Source organism: Otolemur garnettii, unplaced genomic scaffold, assembly GCF_000181295.1.
Source record: "Otolemur garnettii isolate 467f Iridium unplaced genomic scaffold, OtoGar3 scaffold00026, whole genome shotgun sequence".
Lineage (NCBI taxonomy): Eukaryota > Metazoa > Chordata > Mammalia > Primates > Galagidae > Otolemur > Otolemur garnettii.
In genome coordinates this window covers 18496155-18522131 of record NW_003852421.1, presented here as the reverse complement: position 1 = coordinate 18522131, position 25977 = coordinate 18496155, and positions in this window count along the sequence as shown.

Sequence of the window (25977 nt, the reverse complement as noted above, 5' to 3'; positions counted from 1 at the left end):
TTCATTTCAGTTTATTGCTATGGACATTTGCCATGGGATATTTTGGCTTCCACACAGCTTCATCTGTTGATTTCACAGCAGCTCATGAAATTTGCAGCTTTCCTGAATATATTGCAGAAGTGGGAATTAAAGAAGTTTCTCTGCTTTCTGTCCTCAAGTGAGTCAGGTCTCTAATGAGGGTACCACGTACATGCCTGCTGAAAATCACAGAACCAGGCATTCTAGGTACTTATCAAGAAGAACCCACAAGTTCATGCATCCATCAGAGTCTGCAGCAGAGAACCTTATTAATATTTGTAAAGAAAGGGGGAAAAATACAATGTCTTTATATGGTCCTTTTAGTTCAGTCATTTAGTTTATGTCACACATCCCTTCATTAGAAAGCCAGCAATCAGTACTACAAGGCTTTTTCTTCTAGTATCTTTCATAGAATTCACTCATCAGCCTATTGTTATGGGAGGGAATTTGGGTAGCTTGTAGCAAAGTAATGGATAAATATTTTAATTTTTTTTCTTTTCAAGAAGGGAAGATTTTAAAAATGTGACATCACTTTACAGCCACTAGACAGGCAATAACAAAGGTTGGTCAAGATGTGAAAAAAAACAGAACCCTGAAACATTGCAGGTGAGAATGTAAAATGGTGCAATCACTCTTAAAAATTTTTGCAGTTATTTAAAATTTAAATATAAAGTTATCATGTGACCTAGTAATTTCACTCCTGGGTATATACCCAAGAGAAATGAAAACATGCCCTCAGAAAAACTTGTAAACTTATACACCATTATTTATGGAAGCATTATTTTTAAGAGTTTAAAAATGGAAACAAGCCAAAATCCATCAAGCAGTGAAAATAAAATTGTGGTATTTTCATGCAAAGGACTATTGTTTGTCAATAAAAAGGAATGAAGTACTGATATATATTACTACATGGTTGAATCTTAAAAACATTATGGTATGTAAGAGAAGCCAGTCACAGAAGACCATATATTATATGATTTAATATATGTGAAATGTCTAAAATAGAATAATCTATTGAAATGGAAATTACATTTGTGGTTGCATAAAGCTAAGGAGTAGGGAGAAAGGATAAGATAGAAAGTGACAGATATTGCTCACGATGTTATTTAGGGAGGGATAAAAGGTTCTAGAATTAGGTAGTGATAGTAATTCTACAACCTTGTGAATATATTAAAAACATTTGATTATATGTACAAAATGGATGAGTTATATGATATTTGAATTACATCTCAGTGAGGATTTTAAAAGTAACTTAAAGTTTTAACAATTAATGAAGTTTCTGTCACTCCCTTAAAAGGAATATAAATATTCCTGCTCATAAATATAAGTAAGCTGTAAAAATTAGTACTAAATTGAGAAAATAAAAATATAGGCAATAGATTTGGAGAAAATATTTACAAAACATACATCCAACGAAGGACATAACTCCAGAATTTACCAAAAAGCCTCTTAGAATTCAGTAAAAAAACAAATAACCAACCAAAAAGCAGGTCAAAGGTATGAACAGACATTTCTACAAAGAAGATATATAATGGCTATAACTAATGCATGAAGACACTCCATATCATTAGTCATTAGAGAATTGTAAAATAAAAACAGAAGGGGATAACATTTCACATCTACCAGAAATAGCAAATCTGACTATGACAACTGATAGCAAGAATATGCAGAAATGGTAACCTTATACATTGCTATTGGAAATGTAAAATGGCACAACCACTTTGGAAAACAGTTTGGCAGTCTTTCAAAAATTTAAACATGAAACCACCATTTAACTTAGCAATTCCACTCCCTAGTATCTACTGAAGAGAAGTGAAAACTTATATCCACACAAAGACTTGCATGTGAATATTTATATTAGTCTCATTTATAATATCCCTAAACTAGAAACAACATAAATGTCCAGTAGTTTTTTTCTTGGTAAACAAAATGTGATGTGACCATATAGTAGAATGATATTCAGCAGTAAGAAGGAATGCAGACCTGCTCATCTCATCTCATGTCATTAGGGAACTCCAAAATACAGCAGAAAGCTTCATCAGTAGACAAGACTAAGGAGAAGAAAAAGTCACTGAGGTTGAAGACAAGACTCTCAAACTAACCCATTTATTCAAAGATGCAGGAAAAAAGAATACAAAAGAATGAAGAATCACATAGAGAAATATGTGACTAATGGAGAAAAAGAAAAATTAAAAATCCTATAAAATCTATTTGAAAGAAATATTGAGGACAGCTTTCCTGATATAGCCAGATGTTCAGATATGTAAATACAAGATGGTCAGTAAACACTGGGAAGATTCATAGCAAATAGGACATATCCAAGACACATACTCATCATTAACCTGGCCAAAGTCAAAATGAAGGAGAAAATTCTACAATCAGTAAGACAAAAGCAACAACTAACCTACAAAGGAAAACTATCAGGGTAACAGCAACAGACTTCTCAACAGAGAGCTTACAAGATAAAAGAAATTGGATCACCAATTTTCTTTTTCTTCCTAAACATTACAACCGCTAGCCAAGAATATTGTACCCTGAAATACCATTTTATAAATAATGGAGAAATAAAGACTTTTCCAGACAAGCAAAACTAAAGAAAATTTTCACTATGAAACCTGCCCTGCAGGAAATACTAAGAACTTCATTATATATAGAACAACACAGTAGATACCCACCAGTGTAAAAATAGCTGAAAGTTAAAGCTCACAGATCTTATGAAACAAGAGCACAAGGGAAGGAAGTGGGAGGGGGAGGTGAAGGGGGGATGGGGGGAGGGAGGGTGATTGGTGGGGTCACCTCGATGGTTTATCTTACAAGGGTACAAGTGAATCTTTCTAAAAGCAGAGTATGAATGTTTTAACTCAATAACTAAGAAAATGACATGAAGGTTATGTTAACCAGTTTGATGAGGTATTTCAAAATGTATATGAAAACAGCACACTGTACCCTATGATTGCATTAATGTACACAGTTATGCCATAAGAAAAAAAAAAAAGAAATGAGAGCACAAGAGGGAAAACTAAACAATAGGATATAATCTAAGATGATGAACAGAACAGTATCTCATATATCAATACTAATACTGAACACAGATCATCTTTATGCCCCACTTAAAAGATGTAGACTGTCTAAATGAATGAAAATTAAACATTCCCCAAGTATATGTTGTCTTCAAGAAACACATCTAACGCACATGGACTCACGAGAGCAGTTATAGACAGTCTTATATCAGATATAATAGACTTTAACCAGCAAAGGTTAAAAAAAAGACAAAGGTGGTCATCATATAATGGTAAAGGGGGCAATTCAACAAAAAGACATAATAATCTTAAGTATATATGCACCTGACACAAGAGATCCCAAATTCATAAAACAGACTATGAGGTAGAAAAATTAATAAAGAAACACTGGACTTAAATGGGACTTCAAAACAAATGGATCTAACAGACATTTATAGAATATCTCACCTCCAAAGTACTGAATATACATTTTTCTTATCAGCACATAGGACTTTTTCAAGATTGGTCATCTCTTAGGTCACAAGTCTCAGCAGGTACAAAAAAATCAAAATCATACCCTATATCTTTCAGGCCACAATGAAATGAAACTAGAAATCAATTCTGAGAGATATAAACAAATTTACACAAAATCATACAATTTTAAAAAACTGGGACTGAATGATTCTTGGATCAATGATAAAATTAAGATGGAAATCAAAAGATTGCTTGAACACAATAATAAAAGAAACAAAACCCAACAAAATCTATGTGGTAAGACAAAGCTGTCCTAATGGGAAAATAGACAGCCTTAAATGCCAACATCAAAGAGAAAAAAGATCATAAATTAACAACCTATTATCATATCTCATTGAATTAGAAAAAGAAGAGTAGGGTGGCACCCATAGCTCAGTAGGTAGGGTGCTGGCCACATATACTAGGGCTGGAGGGTTCAAACCTGGCCCAGCTCTGTTAAAATAACAATGACAACTGGAACAACAACAACAAAAATAGTCAGGCGTTGTGTCAGGCAACTGTAGGCCCTGCTACTTGGGAGGCTGAGGCAAGAGAATTTCCTAAGCCCAAGAGTTTTAGGTTGCTGTGAGTGCTGATGCCACAGCACTCTACTGAGGGCAACATAATGACACTTGTCTCAAAAAAAAAGAAGAAGAAGAAGAAACAAACCCAAATCCAGCAGAAGAAACAAAATAACAAAGCTCACATGAGAGCTAATGGATTAGAAACCAAAAAAAAAAAAAAAAAAAAAAACAAAAGTTTGACTCTTTGAAAAGATGAGGAAAATTGATACACTACTAGCAAGACTAACCAGAAACAGAAAAGACTCAAATAAGTTCAATCAGAAATGAAAAGGAGACATTACAACTGAAACCACAGAAATACAAAATACCCATGACTATTATGGAAACCTCTATGCACACAAACTAGAAAAGGTAGAGGAAGTTGATAATTTCCTAGAAACACACAACCTCCTATACCTGAATCAGGAAGAAATAGAAATCCTGAACAGACCAATCATAAGCAGCGAGTTTAGTATAATTTTAGCAATAATATAAAATCTCTCAACAACAACAAATCCCTGGGCCAGACAGGTTCATAGCCAAATTCTGCCAAACTTACAAAGAAAAACTGAAACCCATCCCTCAGAAATTATTTCATAGCATTGGGAAAGAGGGAACCCTCTCTACTCATTCTATGAAACCAGTATTATCTTGATACCAATGCCAGGAGAGAACACAACAAAACCTACAGGAAAAACAACCTTTACGAATATAGATGCAAAAATCCTCAAGAAAATACTAGCAAGCTGAATTCAACAGCACATCAAAAAGATAATTCACCATGATCAAGTGGGTTTCATCTCAGGATTGCAATGGATTGTTTAACATACACAAATCAAGAAACATGACTAACTATACAAACAGATCCCTTATGATCATTTCAATAGATACAGATACAGTATATTATAAAGTTCAATGTCATTTCATTATAAAAACTCTCAATAAACTAGGCATAAGAAGAACATACCTCAAAATAATAAAAGCCATATAAGACAAAACCATAGCTAATCTTATAAGGAAAAGGGGAAAGTTGAGTGCATTCCTCAAGACAAGGGTACCCACTTTTATCACTTCTATTCAACATAGTACTGGAATTCCTAGGTAGCACAATCAGGCAAAGATAGAAATAAAAGATGTCCAAACAGAGTATCCCTGTTTGCTGATGATAGGATCTTCTATTAGATACAGTCAAGAATTCACCAAAAGACTTGTAGAATTGATAAATAAATTCAGCAAAGTCTCAGGTTACACAATCAAAGTACATCAATCAGTGGCATTCTCAGTCAAGCTGAGAATGAAATCAAGAACTCAATACCATTTACAATAGCTACAAAGAAAACAAATTACCTATGAATATAATTGTCAAAAGAGGTGAAAAATCTCTGAGGAGAACTACAAAACACTGATGAAATAATTGGTGGATGACACAAATGAATAGAAAACTATTCCAGGCTCACAGATTGGTAGAATCAACCTTGTAAAATGTTAATACTGCCCAAAGTGATTTACATTTACAGATTCAATAAAATCCACATCAAAATACCAATGTCAGATTTCACAGATCTAGAAAAAATAATTCTATGCTTCAGTTGAAACTAAAAAAGAGCCCAAATAGTCAAAGCAATCTTAAGCTACAAAAACAAATCTGGAGTCATCACATTATCTGACTTTCAATTATCCTATAAGGATATAGTAACCAAAACAGCATGGTATTGGCATAATAGTGAAGACATATACCAATGTAACGCAATAGAGAATCCTGAAATAAAGCCATCTACCTACAACCAACTAATCTTCAACAAAGCAGACAACATGTACTGGGGAAGGAATGCCCTATTCAATAAAAAATGCTGGGAAAACTGAAAAGACACATGGAAAGGAATGAAAAAAGACCTCTGTCTTTCATAATATATAAGATTTAATTCAAGATGGATAAAATACTTAAATGTAAGGTATGAAACCATAAACATTCTAGAAGAAAACCTAGAAAAAAGTCTTACAGACATCAGGATAGACAAAGAATGTCTGACTAGGATCCCAAAAGTAAATACAGCAACAAAAAAAGTAAATAAATGAGACAGAATCCTCCGAGAAGCAAAGGAAATAGCAGACTACAGAGACAGTGTACAGGATGGAAAAAAATATTCTTAAGCTATACATTCAGTAAAGAACTAATATCCAGAATCTATAAAGAACTCAGAGAAATCAGCAAGAAAAAAACGAATTAACCCCTTTAAAAAGTAGACAAAGACATGAACAGAATTTTTTCAAAAGAAAAGAGACAAATGGCCAAAAGCATATGAATAAATGCTCAGCATCACTAATCATCAGGGAAATGCAAATTAAAACCACAATGAGATGCCACCTTATCCTTATCAGAATGGCAATTATCATCATAAAAAGTCAAAAACAATAGATAACATCACGGATACAGAAAGAAATGTTCATACACTGTTAATGGGACTGAAAATTAGTACAAGTTCTATGGAAAACAGAATGGAGATTCCTCAAGGAAATATATGTAAACTTAGCATTTGTGCCAGCAAACCTACTACTGGGTATCCACCCAAAGGAAAAGAAGTTGTTTTATCAAAAAAAATCTACCCTCAGATGTTTACCTTGGCACGATTCACAATTGCAAAGATGGGAAATAAACCTAAGTGCCCATCAGTTCATGAATGAATTCAAGAAAATGTGATACACACACACACACACACACTCATGGTGTGAGTGCTGATACAGGATTCCACCAGTCAGAGCTAGAATTCACCAGGGAGCCCCCCATTCTCTAGGCCAGGTGAGCTTAGAGGTCAGACCCCCATTTCCAGTCACAAGCAGACTGCCTTTTGGGGGACACACCCTCTGGACTCTGATAAGATCATGAACAAAGCAACCTGTGATGGTTTTTTGGGTGGTTCCACCTTGGGTAGGAGCACACACCCTAATCCCATCTCAGGGACAAAGACCAACTGCCAGCCATGTGTAATCCTCTAGACTTAAGACCCCTAGATAAAAGAGCCCATGTGGAGACTCCTGAGAGAGTTCTTCAGTTCTTTCCCCCTTTCAGAAACTCTGGTGCTTTTTACTTCTTCTGTATTCCTTTCTAATTTCTAATAGACATCTTATCTTACCACTGACGTGTGGTCTGTGGCTCATTCTGATGAATCCCCACTGATGTGGTTCATTCTTCGAATCCCCGAGACCAAGGACCTACTGAAGAGTGAAATTCTGGTATCAGTACTACTACTCAATCACAAAAAGGAATGACAATGTCTTTTCTTTCACAGAAACATGGATAAAACCTAATACCACTATCCTAAGTATCTCAGAATGGAAAAACGAACACCATATGTACTCATTAATAATTAGGAGCTAAACAATAGGCACACAAGGGCATAAAGAGAGGTAAACATTATTGAAACCCCCAAGTGGTGGAAGGTTTGAGGTATAAAAACTTATCTAGTGATTATAAGGAACACCATTCTGCTGATGGACATGTTAAAGCCTTAATCTAGTATCGTAAAAGCAATCCATGTTACAAAAGCATTTGTACCCCCTTAATATTTTGAAATTTAAAAAAATGATCATTTTATACCTAAAGAACAGATGGAAAAGAACTACAAATGGAAGTAAGGAATCATGCTAGAAATCTATTGGGATATTCTAGGTTGGAGATTAGGGCCTCAACCAAAGTGGTGGCCAACAGGAGATAACATTTGAGAGACAGAATCATAGAATTTTATGACACACAGAAAGAAAAAAGGTTAAGGAAAACGAAAACTCAAATCAGGCACGTTCTAAAACAAGAAAGCACTGCATAAGCCGATATTGCACTGATGAACCACAGTTACCACAGTAGATCTCCTTAGTTATTATTAAAGTACCAGGCTACATTACTGAAAAAAGAAAAGAATGTGTGCAAATACATATTTCTACAAGAATATATGGACTTTAAAATCTGTAATTCATATATAATAATGAATATAACATTATTTATATGCATAATAAAATTATGTAAGACAATATAATGATATGATTTATATACATCAGTAAGTAAACAAAATATATATTATTTATAACTGGTAGCTCTGGTAACTAGGCAGGTGTCAGATCATTCTTTGTCATTAATTCCTGCACCAGCCTAGAAGATGTTTTGACTGAACCAAAAGTCTTTCAGACACCACATAAAGGGCCTCACCCTTAGAGTCAGCTCTTTTAAGGATTTGCAGCTGAAAGGTGATTTGGTGTTTGATCTTCCTATAGGTGTGTCAAGCTACAAAGAAATGATATTCTGACTCAGCGGGCTGTGCGCTCAATGGGGAGGAAGCGTTTGATATGTTCTTGTTTGTTTAGATAATGCTGCATAATCCAGTAAAGAGCAGGCACACACAGTACAGCAGATGTACAAACTTCCTGCCTTTGAAGACTAATTCCGCAATTTCCCAATTATCAAATGTAAGAAAAGAAAGGGAAGAGGGAAGAGCTGATGGTGAGCTGGCTCCTGTCCTTGGACCTCCTGAATTTGCCCTAGTTAGGACAGGTTTTCCATTCAAGTGGACAAGTTGATTATCAGACTCCAATAGTTTTAAAAGAGTAATGCTCTTCTCTGCCATTTACAAGTGAAAAAGGAAAGGCACTTGGTAGTTATTGCATTTTGATGCACTAAATGATACAGAGGAATTATCAGACAGGCGTTATCTGTTCCTTGTAACATCCTTGTTATTAAATTATTTCCATACCAATTTACTGATATGAAAGCCAAGCTTACAAGTAAGCAGTGTACCTATGTTCAGCTAGTAAGCTAGAGAATTGGAGATTCAGATCTGTTTGACCTAAGGATTATTTTTCCTCCTCCTACTCCATTCAGCAAGGAGATGATTAGCCACACTGTCAGAAAGACAGTGGGAGAAAGAGGAAGAGAGGGGAAATTTTGCAAACATCAGAAGTGTCTATTTTTTTTCAAAGTTGTATCATTAATGATATGAAAGGTTTATATTTATATACTTTTGCTTTAATCTTAACAGCTACAAAAAATAGGAATATAGAAAAATTAACTCCTTCAGCATATCTATCTTTATTTTCATTTTAATGTTTTTTCTAAAACACTCAGTTCAATAACATTTCATAATCAATTAAGGGTGAAGAACATATGCCTTAAAAATATATTGAGAATCATTTAGAGACTATGACTTAAGTATAACAGTAAAGCATAATGACAAAGAAAAAAAGTAATACATGAAATTATTTTGGAGAAAAAGGGGAAAAATGGAAGACATAACATGAAAAGTAAAATCATTCGTATTAGCCCAATACTTCAATTTTTCCATATGGCTTTAGCTGAATTTAATTTAATCTTAAAAAGGTATTACATTTCACATATACACGTAAAAAGAGTCCATTTTTTTGGATTCTTACTCTGTCAATAACCTTACTTCAATGAATCTTTCAAGTTAGCCTACTAAATAGATTAAAAATCAGGATTCTAATTTACTGCTGGCATAAATCTTATGGTAACTATGCTCAAAAACACAAATACTTATTTAATGAAGTATTTTTTGGAATAAAATATGCATGATACATGAACTTGTTTTAATTAATTCTTTTTATTGTTTGGGATTCATTGAGGGCACAAAGAATTAGGTTACACTGAGTATGGTTGTTAGGTAAAGTCCCTATTATACTTGTGTCCCACCCCCAAGAGGTGTGCCATACACCATGACCACCATCTCTCTCTCTCTCCTCTTCCTCTCTCACTCCCTTACCCCACCCCTTGTATTAGATCATCTGTCTTCACATTAGAATTGAGTACATTGGATTCTTACTTCTCCACTCTTGTGATGCTTTACTAACATATTACCTTTAAAGCCATGATTTTTTCTGGACTATAATTGACTGCCTTAGTTACTGTTTATACTTTGTGCCCCCCCCCCAAACCCTTATTTTACAAATGAGGAAAGTATGCAAGATGGACACTAGTCTGATTCAGGGAAACAGCTTAAACATTATCACTCTGCATGTCCTTTCATTATTGGCCCAAAACATAACTGTATGCAGAATGTGCATTGTAGATCAATGAGGAATTGGATGAAAATATATTTAAGTTTTTATATGTGAGACCCTGGGCTTAACAGAAAAGTTATACGCATATATACAATATTTAACTTGTCCTCCCAGAGTTTATAAACTCAGAAGGAAAATGTGATATTGCACCCACAGAGTCTGTCACCCACTGTAACATTTATCCTGCAATCACTGCAGCCTGATAGCTCTTGGTTTGCACCCTTCATGCGAAGTAGGGGGTCATTCCAGGCTGGAGGTGAGACATCATAGATATTGAATCTTTTTACCTGGGCTTGAAGAAAGCTACTTCAATAGAGACTTGAAGACACAGGTTTCCACCGCTGCTCTTTACCTGCTGAAGCTCTGACAGAGCAGGCATCTTCCCTTTCAAGGTACTTATAATACGCCTTGAGAAAGCACTTTGACTTTGCAGTAGGAGCTGGGTGCTGGTTAGCACACAACTTGTTATCTTGCCACATATTGTAGTGGCTTTGAGTATACGCTGTATTCCACAGGTCGCTACTCTAACAGTTGAAATATCTGCAGGGACAAGGACCGAGAACAAAACCAACCCTGGATGTTGCTGAGTACAAAGCTAGCCCACTATACCATCTAGAATGGCTAAAAAGATGACTCACTGGGAACCTGCCAGGGACAATGGGAGGACAAAGGAGACCCTGGAGCCTGGTCAACCATGTGTCAAGTTAGTAAATTAATGAGTTTAGTCTCACAAAACTCATATATGAGATGCCAGAGAACATACAGGCAGACCCCAGAAGAAAGATATCTAAGCTGTTGGCAGAAAAAAAAATTTTTTTCTGGACTATAGTGTTTTCTCATTCATATGAAGGTGTAGAGGAGGGAGAGAGGAGGGAGGGGGAGAGTGGGAGGAGGGAGGGTATTTGGTGGGACCTCACCTAATATGCACAATGCATCATACATTTCAAAACTATTAAGAGTGCAGTATAAATGTCTTACCACAGCAAATAAGTTAGTGACATGATAGTTATGTTAATCAGTTTGATGTAAGCACTCCACATTGTATATTAAATCAGCACATTGTACCCCATAAATGCATTAATGCACACAGTTATGATTTAATAAAAAAAGTAAAACAATATATTGGACGGCACCTGTGGCTCAAGGAGTAGGGCCCCGGGTCCCTATACCAGGGATGGTGGGTTCAAGCCCAGCCTCAGTCAAACTGAAAAAAAAGTAAAAAAGTCTAAATATCTCATCAAAAAATAAATAAATAAATATCAAAAAACATTTTTTCCCCATAAAAATGATCCTGATAAGAGTAGACTCCTTTGGCCTGTGGCTGAGAGAACATGGGTAAAATCTTGTAGATGACTATTTCACATACAAAAAATGTTCCATCAATTCCAACTGACTTGAAGAAAACTGCAACTTGCTGTATAGAACAGAGAATTTTGCAGTCCTGTAATGATACTCTATTTTAGTCATAAACAGACTCAGCTAATGAGCAAACATCACCTCATTTCTCTGGATCTTTGATGAGATGAAGGTTTAAGACAGCTTCTCAGAAAAGACAAAACAAAACAAAACAAAACAAAACGAGTTGAAGAAACAGTCTTTTGTGACTCATGAACAAACTGGTTAGAAACAACTTGTCTTTTCAGTACCGTGAGTAGAGCCACCACACTGCTGAGCAATGTCTCAATCAAGAGGCCACTCCCCAGGGTGTCTGGGTCACTTTACATGGCTTCTCCTTTTCCCTTTATTTTCATCACCCTGAGGAAGAATCAAGGTAGATGGCAAGTGGGAGAAGTGAAGCAAGAACGCTACAGAAGATGCTCTGGTGCCATAAAAAATTAATCTGGTGCATCTGCAATTCATACCAGCACTGTGCACAAATCATGCCGCATATTCCCAGGATTATCTCACGCTTTTCACTCTGCCCATGGGGGTAAGAGCAGGGGGTGAGGAGCCAGAATGCCTTGGGTGGACCCAGGCCTCCCTGCTTTCTAGCTGTTTGCCCAACTACAAATGACATCATCTCTCTAGGTCCCAGGGAAAAGAGGATCACCATAGGCCCCTCCCCCCACCCAGGGTTGTTATGAAGATTAAACGAGCGGATATTCATAAAACACTCAGAACAGTGTCCGTTATAGTCAGCACTCGGCAAACATTTTGTAAGTAAAATAAATGAGGTTTGCTTATTTGGATACTTTCCAACTATTGGATTTTGGAAGTTATTCCTATCATTTGACTTTCTTTATTCTCCCCATCCACCTGTCAGTGATGTATGTGGAGAAGCATCTGCACCTTCCCAGTGGAGACCACTGCTCTGGGTTTTACCGTCTTTGTCTATCTCCAGGAAAACATTTTTTAATAGTCCCTGTTATGGTTTCCTTTAGCTCTCATTTTATCACCTCAGTTTCATGGAACCCAGCTCTTTCCATAGAATTAGAAATAAAAGAGCCCTGGAAAGGTCATTACTTTTCTTTCTTTCTTTCTTTTTTTTTCCTTACCACTGCCACCCACTTTCAAGCCAGACCACACACATAAATCAACCCAGACCTTTTCTTCATCACAATGTGGTTTCCATTCACGTCTACTCTGCCCTAAGGAAATAATTTTGCTACAGGTGGGCAAATTCACTACTAATGGCATTACTCTATGTTTGCAGGAAAAGTTTTGAGGGCAGAACAGCCCCATTAACATTGCCAGTTTTTCTGGTTTCTTGTCACTGATCAAGTTTAATTATTTCCTGTGCCATTGTTGAAAACCCAGAAATCAACTTTTCACAATTCACATTCAGACTGAATAATCTCATGGCAAAACTCTTATTAAACTGTTCCTGTAAAGGATGACACCTCTTTCTCTTTTAAAGACAGTGACTACAGGGTGAAAACCAGCTATGTCATTATTACTAGGTCATAAGCTCTCATTAAATCGTGTGACTCCATGAGAAAAGTATAGCTAGTCAGTTCAGTTTAAAAAAAAAAGACGGTTGTATAGGTTAGAGTATGCAAACTGGTTGTTTGAAATTTTCACTACTGATCGGTTCATTTAACAACTATATAGAGAGATAAAAACTCTGGTTAAAAAAAAAATCCTATAGGTTCAGAATACTGACTTGAGACTGGTTAAATGCTTTTTAAGCACTGTATTTTCAGCAGCTGGAGGGTGCAGAATTAAAAAGAATAAGGTGTTGTGTTTTATTTTAGACAGTCTCCTAAATTATTCTTCAGAAACCTTTCCACTTATATCTGGTATCTGCTGTTTCTTCAGCGTTCGTATAAATAAGGACATACAACTGTATAGATTCTCTAGGAATTTTCTTCAATTTTCTACTCTATCCATCTAGAATAGAGGACAAGGACTTCTCAGTCAGAGGAAGATACTGTTCAATTCACATGATGCTGGGAATGTTGCTACCCCCAAACACTACCACTGAAAACTGAAATTACACCACCGGTGAATTCATTTATTTGAGTTAAAGCACTTCATCCCTCGATGCTCTTAGAGATATAGTATCCAATTCTTAACTCTTGGTGTGAGTGAAGCTTCTTTTCAGTTTTACTCTTGGGAAGAGTCTACGGCAGAGTTAAAGCAATACGCATCACTGTTTGCGCTTATGTTTTTCAAGAGTAAAAACAGACACACTCATTCAATGATTAGTTCTTCAGCACCCACTATATGACAGGTGCAATCCCAGGCATTGTACATGGAATGAAGAAGGGGGAAAAGTAGTTGTGGGAAGACAATATGATAATTGAATATTGTGTACACAGTTTTTATAAAGAGAGAATCAGACAGTCATGCAACCAAGATGTATCCAAGGTATTTGGGGAGAACAGGGAAGTATACAGTAAACTCTGCCTGGACAGATTAGAAAAGGCATCCCTTGAGTGGGAGCTATTTCAGCTTGGTCTTGAGGGTTAACAGGGTGCACTGAGCAGCAAGCTAAAGAACATTGCAGGCAGAGGACGCCCAGGCCAAATGCAGGGGTGACGAAGACTAAAGGACAGCTGGAAACTGGAGACAGCATTGCCACAGGCAACAAGGGCTCTGGCATTAACTAGTGGAAAATTCCCAGGAGAAGGCTGCGGGGGGTCAAGTCATCGCACTCTCAGGCTCTAGGCCTTCTGGGGACTGCCAACTCTCATTTAAAAAGTTTGCTCCTAGACACGCTGCCCTCTCGTGGGTGTCCCCAGATTAATGCACAATCCCAGGTGCACCAATAGCTCTTTCTCTCTTTCTTAAGAAAAAGGTGTCTGAATCCCTGGGAGGGAAGGTAAATGTTTCTATTTTTATTATCTGTGTATTATGACATTTTGACATCTTAAAATTTTTTGTGTGGGAACAGACTGCACTCCCTGGGCTAGCCAGTACTTAGAGGTAGGAAAGGAGTAAGCCTGGGGCTTGCTTTTGATATGCTAAGATAATAGATTCCTTTGCCTTAAGCATCCCAGGGTCAGGTAGCAGGGAACTAGATACCACTCTGATAGTTCAGAGCCCACCCAAATTATTTAACCTAGCCAACAATCCTCAGCCATTTTCTCTGTTCTGCCTTGCCTCTCCCTCCAAAACCCCAAAAAGGGTCTGGTCTAGACTTTTCTAATGCCTGCTTTCTGATCCATCACAACTCCTCCCCATCCCCCGCTTCTCCCCACTGCTGTGTGGTGTATTGTATCTTCAGTTTTTAGAATAATATGAGACTAATACACTTCTGCTTTCCTGAGCATTGTCTGTGTCTCCTCTTGAGGTATGTGTGATTGATCCTCACATCAAAGAACGCAGCATAACCTAGAATCCTTTCTGATTCATCAAAAAATTAATTATCTCAAAATCCAGTTTTTCAATTCCAGTGGTGTGCCTGTGTGTGTATGCACATACAATAAACACCCCAAATCTCTCCTCACACCAGTGTGCTGTGATAGCAAGGTTCACCACTGTTCCTAGAGATGATGGAAGACAATGAAGCAGTGGCATAAAAAGGGGGGTGAAATGTTTGATTTGCATGCCAGCAAGATTGCTCTATTTATAATGATGGGCATGGATTCCCAGAGGTGCAGCATGGAAGTAGAGTGTGTTAGAGGTTATCTTCGTAGTCTAGAGAACTAACTGAAGTAGTACTAGTCTGAATGGAGAGGGGAAAGAGATGCAGGAGGAGTGAAGGGAGGAGATTTGCTCATCACAGAGTGTGGCTGGTCAGGGAGTAGGAGGGGGTGGGGATGTCCAGACAGGGAGCAACGGCAGATCGGAAATGAATGGAATGAAACGTAATATATTCGTTTTAGAAATGTTAAGACTTGGGATGGCACAAATTCATGTTTTTAACTTTTGATTCTTTGAAGACCAGTGAGAGAAAAAAGGGTAAAATTTAGAAGTCAAATAGTATAATCTGAAATATTTGATTTGTATAGAACAGGGTTTGGCAAACCTTTTGTAAAAAGGACAAGAGAGAGAATATTTCATATTCGAAAGCCTTATCATCTCTGCCCCACGTATTCGAATCTGCGGCTGTATTAGGAAAGCAGCACAGACAGTTTGGAAACAAATGGGGCTGGCTGCATGCCAATAAAACTTTATTTAAAAAAGTAGCCAATGGGCCAGATTTGACCCACCATTATTCATAGGGTGCTGACCCCTGATACAGAGGCAGCCTTGATACAGAAGAGATACCATAACAAATATTTTCTCGGGGATTTTTTAGGAAGGTCACATTCACTAATATTAAATCAGATCATCTGTCAATTGACGAAATACAAAAGGCATGTCAAAACTTCCTCCAATTGTTAGGTTTCCTTTTAGGGAAAGTTTTTATGATACATTGTATTTTTTCATAACTAAAGACTATAGCAGGCTTCAAACACAAAGCAGTTACTATTATGAAACATCAGAGTAAAGAAGAATTTTTTTTTTCAGTTGGGAGATATGAGCACAAATTCTGATAGAAAATTTTTGTAGGCTAGTTGGCTTATCCCTTGTAAGATTCAGGAGGCAAGAATATTAATAAGGTTTTAATGTCTTACAAAAATGATTTCTAATAAAAAAGAAAATATTGCTAACAAAATCCCTAGAGAAGGTAGTCAAAACTGTGATCTCTCTGTAGTGACTGACATTTACTTTAGAAAACCAAGAAAGCTTTCCTGTGTACTGGGTAGGAAAAACGTGATTTAGTCATTAAAACAGTGCATTAGGCAACTCTTCATCTTAATAAGCAGCCAAAAATAAGTTGCCTAATGGAATATCATGTTGAAACTATTCCCACTAGTTATATCCTTAATGGGTTCCTGTCAAAAGATGGAATAAAAGTAATGAGTGTATAGCTATACTTTTCTCATCCTTACATAGATTTTTACTTTTTTTGTAACTAAAAAGAAGTGCCATGTAAAGAAAAGGAATGGAGAATTGTGTGGAGATGTAATCTGAGCCCCTATTTCCAACTTTCCTAAGATCTTTTTAAACTCATTAGCTCAGAGTGAAGGAAAATGCTGAATAGACCTACAGTTTTCTTTCCCTGAGATACAGTTTGGTTTTAAAGTTGTTCTTTTGATCTGTTGTTGGTGTCTGTCTCCATGACAATGGTACCTGGTTCATAGCTATTCTTGGTGCAGGTTGATTTGATTCTAGCATATGCAATTAAAAAGTTTTTCTTTGATATAAAACATGGTTTCATTTTGTTTGCAGTAGCATTAAGAATTTAGTAATTCCAGACCCTGGTGATCTGTTGGCTGTTTTAGGGAGGCTCTTCTAATCCAATATTGTTTTCTTTGTTTTCTCTTTTCCAGTGTCTCTTTTTCAGTCTTCTTATTTACCAATTTCTTGTTAATTCATGAACGCTTCAAATTGTATCAGTTTAAAAACAGAAACCTCACCCAGATACTTGAAAAGGAGAATTTAATATTTTAAAACAGCTCGATATTAAGTTGTTAACTAGGTGACTGAATAGGTTAAAAAAAAAAAAAAAAGAACTCTAAATCAGAGGTCAGAAAATGTCTTCTATAAAGGGTCAGAGGGAAATAATTTCAGCTTTGGAGTCATCACACTACTCAGCCTATGGTAGAAGCAAGAAAGCAGCAGCCTCAGACACAAGGAGTGGGCCCACATGTGCTCAAATAAACCTTCACTTACAGAATAAGGCAGGATTCAGCTTACAAGATGTAGCTTGCTATTAGTCATTGTTCTCTAGAGAAGCAGACAGATACCGTGTTTCACTGAAAATAAGACATACCCAAAAAATAAGCCCTAGTAGGATTTCTAGGCATTCGTTAAATATAAGCCCTACCCCAATAATAAGACCTAGTGATTGGGAGTGGCTATGTAGTGTATCTGCATAGCCATGCCATGCAATTTGGCACTGAGAGGTAAGGAAGACTGGAATACCTTTTATCTGCCATAGCTCCTTTCTCCCAGCCATTGGCCCTTGAGTGGATTTGTGTTATAACTGCAGTTGCAGGCATCCTATTGCACACATGCAAAAAGCTAGGGGAAAGGAGTTCAGGCATCAGTAGTGCCAGCCCCACCAACAAGGTCAGCTCCCCCGTTAGGTTTCAGAAGAAGACTTAACTGTATTTGAATAAATGTAGATTTTTGTATTATACTTAATAAAAATAAGACATCCCCTGAAAATAAGCCCTAGTGTGTCTTCTTGAGAAAAAATAAATATAAGACAGTGTCTTATTTTCAGGGAAACACGGTAGGATATATTTAGAGAGACATAGAAGGGATTTGTCATGGAACTGGATCACATGATTATGAAGGGCAGGAAGTCCGTGGTATGCTGTCTGTAAGCCAGAGACCCAGGAAAGCCAGAGCTATAATCCAATCCAAGTCCAAAGGCCAAAAATCAGGAGAGACACTAGTATAAGTCCCAAAGGTTGAAGGCTGAAGAATGAGGAGCTCTAATGTCTAAAGGCAGGAGAAGCTGGATGGTATGACTTAGGAGAGAGAGAATATGCCCTTCCTCTACCTTTTTGCTCTTTTCCAGCATTCAATGGATGGGATGACATCTGTCCACATGGTGAGGATGATCTTTATTCAGTCCACTGACTCAATTGCTAGTCTCTTCTAGGAAGACTTTTACAGAAACACTGACTGAGAGAATGTTTTACCAGCTATCTGGGCACCTCTTAGCCCAATCACATTGATGCATGAAATTATCACCACTTTTGCCAACTTCTGCTCTAAGTCATCATTGAGGTTGTAATCATGGGCTATCAGGGAAGAAAAAGGAAAGATTAGATTGTTAAAAATTAAAAACTGGAAAAGGGACTTTGTGAGCCTGGCATTTAGAATTCCAAGACACCAGTTCATTATCAGCCAGCCACATCATCACAAAGTGTAGACAACCAGGTTTGGATCTGAGGTCTAACAAAGTAATAATTGGTACACACATCAAAAATCCAAGAATCTATTTCAGACGATGTTTTAGAATTGAATTATGATTAGAAATCTCTCAGATTATCTGCCACGGATCCTATAGGGAATTATTCCAGATTGGAATTATGCCAAGACCTCCCAAATGTAACAAATTTTGATAAAAAGAACAATACATAGTTTAGAATACAAAAAAACACAGTTATATTTATATGTATTATGTATATCCACAACTCTGTGATGTGCATGGGAGCACATGCACATCAAGAAAGTCCCAAATTTCAGAACTATATTTTTTTATAATATATTTATGCTTCTTTTTTTAAGTCCCAAATTTCAGAACTATATTTTTTTATAATATATTTATGCTTCTTTTTTTAAATGTAAAAATGTGGTTTCTGTTATTAGGCACGCTATTAGTGATAGCGCATGGTACTGGTAGTATCTGTTATTTAAATACTAGTTTGGAAAATAAAATGCTGGCAATTATATGTGGATTATGTATACCCCTCCTCCCAATTTCACTAGTTAATAAAATGCAAAAGCTCTGCAGTGGTTGTTTATGAGAATACCTAGCTTTGATTGATTGGTAGATTGATTGAATGATTTATTGATTGACAAGTGATGAAGGATGCTGGAGTGAATCAGGCAGGGCTATTTTGAGAAACATCTTTTGCAGATATTTTAAAAGTTAGACAGTTTTGTCATTCAAGAAAAAAAATCTTTAGCATGGTGCACTTCAATTTTAGTGCTCTGGACTGTCAGAATGTCTTTAGGTGTGATGACCCTAAGTGTTTGTGTAAACTAGACGATAAGCAATACATGGCATATGAACTACATGGATTTCAGTATGTAAATGCCTGCTACTCTTGCCTAACAACAACACAGCTTTCTCTCATGTCCACCACCTGTCTATGCTTTATATTTTTGAAACTCCCTTCCTAAATAGCACATTATTTCAACATCTTGCACACTAGTTGGACTCTAGCCCTTTCTTGAATAAGGTTTTCTTGACACAGCAGAACTGTACAGCGTAATTAGCAGTCTGTCACTATAGCAGAGAAAAGCCAGAGTTGGACTAAAACAAAATTTCAAGTCACCTACAATATTATGTGCCTAGTGATGGCTTACAGGTACCTATTTATATCTCCCTCTAAATATTTCATATCTTCTCTGTTACTGATAAGAGTTAATACACAAGACTCCTGAGGGCTTTTCATACGTGTACAAGGGAGGCCATTTCTGGTGTTAGGAATCACCATACATTATTTTTATTAAATAAGTTTGTTGGATTCTCAAGGAAAGTTACCTGGTGAAAAGATAATCGAGAAGATTCATAATGACTCATTCAGCATAAGACACATTATCATTGTGGCCATTGTAGGGAGTGGGGTGCCATTTTAGTACATCGATTCTGAGTTTTTGAAATAGGATGCTCCCAACTTCTCTGCCTTAAGGTGATTGAGGATATTAATGGCTTAATATCTGCAAGATGCTATATATTCTCATAGGCAAGGACAGCATAGCTCATTTGTAAAACATAACCTCAAGAAATAGAACTATATAAACCATGCCAAAACTTCTTTTACTTGCTACTATAAAAATTTGATTTCCATTATTAACCAGTTTCCAAATTATTGATTTTTATTTACTCTTCTACTGCTTGGCCACAGAAAGAATTAAGATATTTTGATTACAACATCTTCTGTCAAGAAAAGCTGAGGGCTTCTTCCCTGGGTAAGTGGTTTTAAAATCCCCCCAAACTGACACATTTTTAGACGTCTGCTCAGTAAACATAAGTGCTTAAAATTATGAAGATTTTGAAGGTCATAATTTTCCCAGCTAGATGAAGTGGATAATATTAAGAGACACCATAGATCATACCATGTTGTCATTTATTATAATATTTTAACATACTACAGAATTCGTGTTGTCAAGAACATTGGGTGGGGTGATTGATTAGCTAGGATTGATTATGTTGCTAATCGCCCAGATGGCTTGAATTTTGGAAGGGGAAAATTTCTTGTTGCTGAGCATGAAGAAATAAATGCTAAGTTGCCAAAGAGACAAAGGGGCTTTGGCTTAGAAAAAACTCGTTTACCTGCCACATGAGAACAACATTCAAGAGCCAGTTTTTGTTTTCCTTCAGATGCTCACTTTCAACTTCTATTTTTTGCCTCAGGGAACAGGGGACATTTTGAGTGTAAAATGTTTTTCTGCAGTGGAGCAAACTTGTCGGCTCTCCCTCTGGGACAATGTGGGCAGTGCTTTCAGAGTTTCTCTTTGGTTACTGCTACAAGTACCAAAAGCAGGACCTTGCCTGCACAGCTTTTTCAGCTGAATAGCTAGAGTTTTGACGTTTGCATTGACTTTCTGTGATTTCCTGTGAACTAACACCTGGAAGCCATCATCTGTAGACACCCAGACACCACACTCCTGTTCCCTGCACAGCAGCACGGGTGTCGACGAAGAGGCATTGACCCACCAGGTGACACAAACAAGACAGATATCAGATTGTCATATGCAAAGTTAGCACTGCCTGTCCAGATCGGATCATGGCGATTATTTAAAAATTCAGGTGAAAATATAGCAAGAACAGAAGCAAAAATATAACATAAAATCCCTGAAAAATAACTCTTACTTTTGCTTTTTCTTCCTAGGCAATAGATATTTAAAGAAATATTTTTCGTAAATTTGCCCCAAGTTTACAAACGTTCTTCACCATTGGGACTGTTTTTAGACCCTCCTGGCCTTGAACACACACACACACTCACACACACTCACACACACACACACACACACACCCCTTTGGTTTCCTGTGCTGTGTCTGGGTCTGCCCTCAGTTGTTGGAAGACCCAGTCAATGCTGTGAGGACAAGGACAAGCAATGGAGCAGAAATAGAGCCTCCAAGCTCCCTCTGCCTCTCCAAAATGCACACCCCAGTTGCCAGGAAAACAGACTGCCATGTTTAGGAACCCATCCTTCCTACTCCAAATGCATCAAGAAATGGATCCACAGAAAACCTGGGGACACTTAGAAGCTCTTTCTCTTTCTTCCTAGCCAAAAACCAAACAAACAAAAAAAGTTCCCTTTCTCTATTGCCTTCTCTCTTCTCTTCTTCCCTCTTTGCTTTCCCTAACATTTGTCACGTTAAATTCTCCCTTTCTCAGCTTCTCAGTTCCTCTCTACTCCCTGCCTCCCCTCCACTCCCCTTTCAGGTGGTATAATAGCAAAAACAAAACCCCTGTGTCTTAACCCAGCCTCATGCTCTCATCTCCTTTTACCAACCTGACCAAAAAACTCTGAGAAACTGGCTGAGCCCTGAAGTTCCACCTGCGCTCATGCTTCTTAAATCACCCACTTCTCCTGTTGGCAGAGCCAGACATCCTCAGACCTAGGACTGGCAGCTGGTGCTGCCCCAGGTGCATGACAGCATCCCTCAAGCTGCATAGATGTCCCATAGAAGGGGCTCCCTCAGCCCCTGCTCCCAGTGGGCACAAGAGACATTTAGAAGACCAGGGCTATGGGTCCAAGGGGGCCCATCCAAAGCACCAACCTTTCTCTGCTTTTAGATGAACAAGCTCTGCCTGTCCCTGACAGCCTTTGACTCTCTTTCATTGATTCTCTCGCATCCTGTCTCTCACTCAAAACTACCCTGAGTCTCAGTCTCTTTGTCTGTGTCTCTGTGTATGGCATTTAGTCATTGGACTAGGGATTTATTCTTCAAGCTTATTTGCAGAAATGTAATGAAGTCCTCCTTTTCTAAAAAACTTAAATCCTTATTAATTAAAAGTGGGTATATCTCCTGTTAAGTTTCTCCCCATCAGAGGAGGAGTTCTTATCCCTATGGAGAGATAGAAAGCTGGAGAAATTTCTGTAACTGAGAACATCTCCCTTTAAAAGATTGAGATTTTACAGGTCTGTTCTTGTACATAACAATTCTTCTATACAATGATATGTATTCTGTGCAAATTTGCGATGCACCATTTAAAAGCTTTTTATCCTTCTTCTCCTGTGCACTATAGAAATACTAAACATACACCTGCCTTTGAAGTAGAATGGAGAGTGATTCTATGAAGTCAAGAGGCATTGTGAAGGAATGTAAAGAAAAAGGTGAAAAACTTGCCCAACAACCATCTGGGCATAAAAATGTGTTTTAGTGAGGATTCCATTAACTGATCAAAGAGGCTGGTGTGTGCGCCCAACACATTTATGCAGGCTCTTAAACCAGAAGGTTAAATTTGTCTTTCCATGAACTTTATCAAATGGGTTTGGGCAACATCTTATTGACACCAGCACTCCAATGTTACATCAAAGCAGATTTGTTCAAATTACAATGCATCTCTGTAATTCATTACCTGACTTTCCTAACTCATTCAGCGTCCCATTTGTTCCCTGGCTAATGTTTATTCCTCCCTAATAGCACTATTCTATTTGAAGAAGGAACAGACCAGCTCATTCAGATATGGACAGTCCTTTCCATTGGTGAAACCAGACAGAAAGTGCTTCCTCTTCAAGGCAAGAGGAGTTTGCCTGTAGACTCAACAGGCCCCCGAGATTGGGTTCTGGAGTTTTTAAGTGCTTTGACTGAGCCTGGGGTCTGGGCCTGGCTGGCTCAAGGCTCACAACTAACAAAGAATCATTTATCACGGAGTAACACTGTTGATGTTCAATGGCTTAATAGTCATTATTTAATGGGTGAACTTCTATCACAGATCATTTGTTATTTTAGGCACTGCAAATCTGCAGATATAGTGATAAACGGGGTAGACATGGTTCCTGCCCTCATGATACATTTTCAAGTCCCTCGCTTAGATAGACTTGCAATGACTCAAGGTTTCTCTGATTCCAATCACACACGTACATGCTGTCCCAGCCTCAAGGTGGTGATGGGGCCTGCAGGAAGGATGCAAAGGGAGTGATTAATAGGCCAAAAATTATTTCGGAGATTCCCTCCTGTTTTCATATCCGTTTCTATTCAAGGACACCATTCTCTTATTAATCCTAAATGAAATATTCTCCACAGCACCACATTTATTCTACTGGGCCCATGTCAGTGTCAGCCAAGGCTTCTTACCCACAGCCTCTTGGCCTCCACCGAAGCCGGGAGGCGCTGGTCCGTGCTCTGATTAAAGAGCACCATACTGAAGGCACAAAGGTGTTTCATCTTTCGACAGGGATAGGGTGACTGCAGATGTAGGTTTCTTTTCTTCTCTCTTTTGATCAGCTGGAAAAAGTAGGTGTGTTCAAGATAATAAGCTAGGCAAATGCTACAAAATGTAGAAGAAAACATTGGGTGTATAAACATGATCGTGCATCTAATATTTTGGACCCAAAAAGGTAAAAAAAAAAAAAAAAAAAAAAAAAGAAAAGAAAAGAAAAAGAAAAAGATTGTTTCATGTGTTTCAATTTCTGTGCCTTTACATATGGAATCTTTTGAGGTCTTGTTTTATAAGTGTAATGAATCAAAAATTTTTTTCTGGTGCTCCACTGCAGTGAAGCCCTCTTCATGTGTTCAGTATTATCTGGATGACCAGATTTTTTCAGTGAGAATTTCTGTTGGAGACATAGAAAATGATCAGTGAGCAATGAGAACTATTCTGATGGAAACATCATTTAAAATGAAGGCTTTAACATCTGCTTCACTTTCTAATTATACATGCGACACTCCCTCCCGACACACAGTCTCACCATCACCACTATCAATCACAACCATAAAAAAGTTAAAAAACAAAGGGGTTTATGTGGTTGTATGTGCTTTGTATTCAGAACCACACGCATGTTTGAATTATGTTCCTATCATGTACCAGACAAAATCGGGTCGGAAGAAGAGAAAATATAGCTCGTAAAATAACCATGCAAATCTTTCATAGATTTTCACCAAAATTTCATGTAAATGGAAGGGATTCTGGGAGGAGAGGAAAAAAAATTCCTAGGTTAGAAGAAATCAGCTTTAGAACTTTCTTTCAGTTATTTACTAATGCATATTTATTAAAAACCTACTATGTGTCATGACTGGTGCTGGCCTTAAGGGATAAAAGAGCAAACAAAACAGACACTTTTGGAGCTTACAGTTTGGTACTAGAAAGAAACATTAAGGAAATGATTGCATACAGAATATATAATTAGAACTGTGATGTATCCATAAAGGATAACCCCTGTCATTTCTACAACAACGAAACTTTCAGCAAAAATCCCAGGATGACAGAAAAACCCCATGGAGACAGCAAAAAGAACATTCTTTGGTGTACTTTTAGGAATATAACCAGAGTTATATTTCTAGAATTGTTCAGTTTTTTAAAAAATTCAGTAATTAGAAACAGAAAATGTCTAGGGAAGTTTAAATAGAATATTAAATATGTAATTTATACATGCAGATTTCAAAAATTTTAGACTTTATTTATTTAGGTTTTTTGTTTGTTTTGTTTGCAGTTTTTGGCCAGGGCTGGGTTTGAACCCGCCTCCTCTGGCATATGGGGCCAGTGTTCTCCTCCTTTGTGCCCACAGGCGCCACCCTATTTATTTATTTCTTGAGACAGTCTCAAGCTGTCCCCCTGGGTAGAGTGCAATGGCATCATAGCTCACAGAAACCTCCAACTCTTGGGCTCAAGTGATCCTCTTGCCTCAGTTTTTCTATTTTTTTAGTAGAGACAGCATCTCTCTTTTGCTCAGGCTGGTCTCGAACTCTTGAGCTCAAACAATCCACTTGCCTTAGCCTCTCAGAGTGCTAGGATTATAGGCATGGCATTAGACCACTCTGTAATTCACATGTCAGTTTTTATACGAAGAATTAACCTTAGTGTTGAAAAATCTGGTATGCAGAGCCATAAATTGTCATGAATTTGATGGTAAAAGAAGAGAATTTAAATAAGAACTAGGGCAAACATATCCTGAACCTAGTATAGGTTACACTAATATCTTGGGAAAAAGGAAATAATCACTGAACCAACAAAGTAGGAAATGTATATATTATATGTATCCTATTGTAACATTTCATGTGCATTTTAAAATATGTATATGTTATAGTTATTACATATTATATTGAACACACTGCTTAAGTCTTTAATTATATTGTATAAGATAGGCTATGTTCTAGTAACAAATAATACCTGAGTTTTCATGGTTTAAGACTTATGCAATTATGTTTATTTTGGCTCAGGGAGACTCAGTTTCATGTTGTTCTCACTTTAGAACTCATGATGATGAAATTTCCACCAGCTGAAATGTATCTGATTGTGATGGTCATGGAAAGGCTAATGAATTCTCCACTTCCAAAATAGTTTCATCTATATGTTCACTCCATTTCATTGGTTGAAACAAACACTATGGCCATTACTGCCATCATCCTCCGATTTGCCCAAAAGTACAGAGGAATTGGATATTTCTTTCTATTTCATAAAATGCACATTCTATGTTTAATATACACAATACCATATACTATATAAGCATATTTTACTCTATCATCTTTTTCA